The sequence below is a fragment of the Penaeus monodon genome, chromosome 17, assembly GCF_015228065.2.
Source record: "Penaeus monodon isolate SGIC_2016 chromosome 17, NSTDA_Pmon_1, whole genome shotgun sequence".
Taxonomy (NCBI): Eukaryota; Metazoa; Arthropoda; class Malacostraca; order Decapoda; family Penaeidae; genus Penaeus; species Penaeus monodon.
Genome location: NC_051402.1, coordinates 47,551,713 through 47,554,782, shown reverse-complemented (window position 1 = coordinate 47,554,782; position 3,070 = coordinate 47,551,713).

Genomic DNA, 3,070 nt, shown 5'->3' with positions numbered 1-3,070 from the left:
AGTGTTAGCCCAGAAAAAAATCGACCAATCACAGAACGTTAACCGCTGAACTGAGGCAGCACTAATGAGGCTTCCAATAATAGTTTCTTTATGAAAAAATCACATAAAATGTGATTAAACAGTATTTCCAAAATTATGTTCAATTCAATAAGGCAAATAAAGTAATGTCGTGAGACTGTAATGCCAGCAAATATTTTTTAGATTCTGGTGCAATGGGTCGCTTTCAGCAGTAAATGCCTTCATTAATCTTCACGTATACATATGTAATATAACCACAAATATAATATATATGAATAATACATAGAGAAATATAAACACACTACATACAACACACACACACACACACACACACACACACACACACACACACACACACACACATATATATATATATATATATATATATATATATATATATATATATATATATATATATATATGTATGCATGTATGTATGTATACGTGTGTGTATTTATATTTCTCTATGTATTTATTCATATATACATATGCATACATATATATATATATATATATATATATATATATATATATATATAAACACACATCCACAAATATATATATACTTATATATGTATTACACATGCACATATTTGTGTATCTTATCTCTTTCTCTCTTAGTTGTTTTACCCATTTATATATACATATATATATTTTTTCAAAAACATCACTCAAAAGCATTTCATTATAATTTCATAAAGATATTATGATGCACTACAACAAATTTGTTTTTAAAAAATCTTAATATTCATCAGTAAGTTAATGTCTTGCTTCCATAATAGTATTATATTAGGTTAAGAGGCCTGCTTATATATTGATAAAGTCTGTTATTGAATATTTATTATAATTTGTTGTTCTAGAGAAAAAAAGTCATACTGATGGAGGTTATATATTTTCATTCAAAATTCTTTCCTGATGATGTGTCAGAACTCCTTTAATTCATGATAAATTAAATATGTTGAGTGGTTTATATTAGGCCCACATTAAGTGTTTCCATGGCCTCCGCAGATCAGCAAAGTTACATTAGCTATACTGTTTTTTTTCTGTTACTATGCCTCCTAAATGTGTAGCTCTTACACATTAATTGATTTTTCCAGAGAGAAGTCACAGCTGCAAACTCCTGAAGGTATTTATGAGGTTGATATGAGGAAGGTCGCCACCATGAACTTTATGAGTGGTTTCGGGCACTCGCTAATGTCTCTCGTACGGAGACGTGTTTACGACCTCGGAAGTGTTTTGAAAATACGCTTGTTGCGAGAAACGAGAGACTAGTATGATTTACTATGTAAACAAAGCTTATACGATGCGTTAGTAAATCCAACCCCAGGGCTCCAGCAAGATCTACTTACTAAGGATCATGCCCTCCCAACCATGGCAGTTGTTGTGGCTCATTGTGTGAGCTTTGAAGCAGCTTTGTAAAACCAAGAGAAGTTCTGTGTTGCTGAATGGTAATCATTCTCATAGAAGCTCTACATCGCCACTCCACTATCCTCATGTAGGTAGAGCTCCTTCCTCACTTCAGCAAGTTCATACCTGAGAAAAAGAAACCATCTCCTTCGGTTTCGTACAGTGGATGTGGCTCTACATCCCATGGCTGAGGCACCCAGAAGTCTGCTTGTCCAGCTTGGGGTAAAACCCGTGACTTGTATGAAAAAGTGAACCACTTTGAAACAGTGTGTCGTTTAGCATATGCTGCCACAACATTGGGCCTGGTGGAGCACATGACTTGGACAAGGAAGCCTTTCCTCCAACTATCCCTTCAGCCCTGGCATCCCTCACTATTAGTGTATTGTTTATAGCAACCAACAACTCACCAAACCAAGATTCTCATCACAAAGTTTTTGCAGACTCTGACACTAGTGTTTAGCTTTTTGTTGCTCATGATCACTGACTATCATGGACCTTCCACATGACTGCCTCCAGCTGACCACACAGTGAATCCAGGCTGTTGGAGGCACACCCCTACACATCTTTGGTTACACTCATCACCACTCTTGATGATAGTACACAGCAGTCCACACTTGCAGGGTGTAGCCACAGTTTTTTTTAAGCCTCTTAGCATGTAGAGCTCTTAGTGTTGGCCCAGCTGCCTACCCCATTCCAGGTCCTCCAGCAACTGTGTCAATGGTATTAGTGCACTGACCACCTACATCTCATCGCACACTAACCTCATCTTGGCCTACAGCCATTGCCTTCCCCTCCCTACTGATGAGTACCTCAACAGTCTTACACATTGGTTCAAGCAACAATTTGCTACATCAGCATTCAGTGTGTCTGCTCGCCTGCTGCTCACCATAGCCCTCCCATGAAGATTCACTTGAACCCAGGTGCTGTTCCTCATGTCCACACATCTGCCTCGATGTACACCGCTGGAAGAAGCAGGTTAAAGCGGACCTGGACTGTGATGAGGCTATAGGTATCATCGAACCCATGCCCATGGGCACCCTCACCACTTAGTGCTCATGTATGGTAGTTTTGGCCAAGAAGAATGGTCAGCCTTGCCGCACAGTGAACCTTCAAGCTTTAAAGAAGAACTGTCTCCATGAGACCCAATATACACCAAGTCTGTTTAATCTTGCACAGTCTGTCCAGAGTCTGGCACCCAGATAACTGTCCTACTGAACTGAGAGGCCACCACATTGATCACAGAATTTGGACCATGATACTATGGTTGAGCACCCCAAGGCAACCTCGCAGCTAGTAATGCTTACACTTGCAGATTTGATTAAATCATCTGTCATATCCCTTGGAAGGTCAAGTGCATGGATGACACACTCCTCTGAGATAACAATATTGAGGATGTGGTCTGACACACATTTGATTACCTTACCCTGTATGCAAATAATGGCATCATGTTCATCCCCAAGAAGTTTGTATTTAGCAGGACCTCTGTGGATTTTGCAGGGCTCACCAAGACATATATTATGCCCCTTATCGACATGTTCCAAGCCATTCGTGACGTGCCTACCCCTTAGGACATTACAGGTGCTTGCTCATGGTTTGGCTTGAGCAAGTGGCCTGGGCATATTGCATCAAAGTAGAGATTACACCC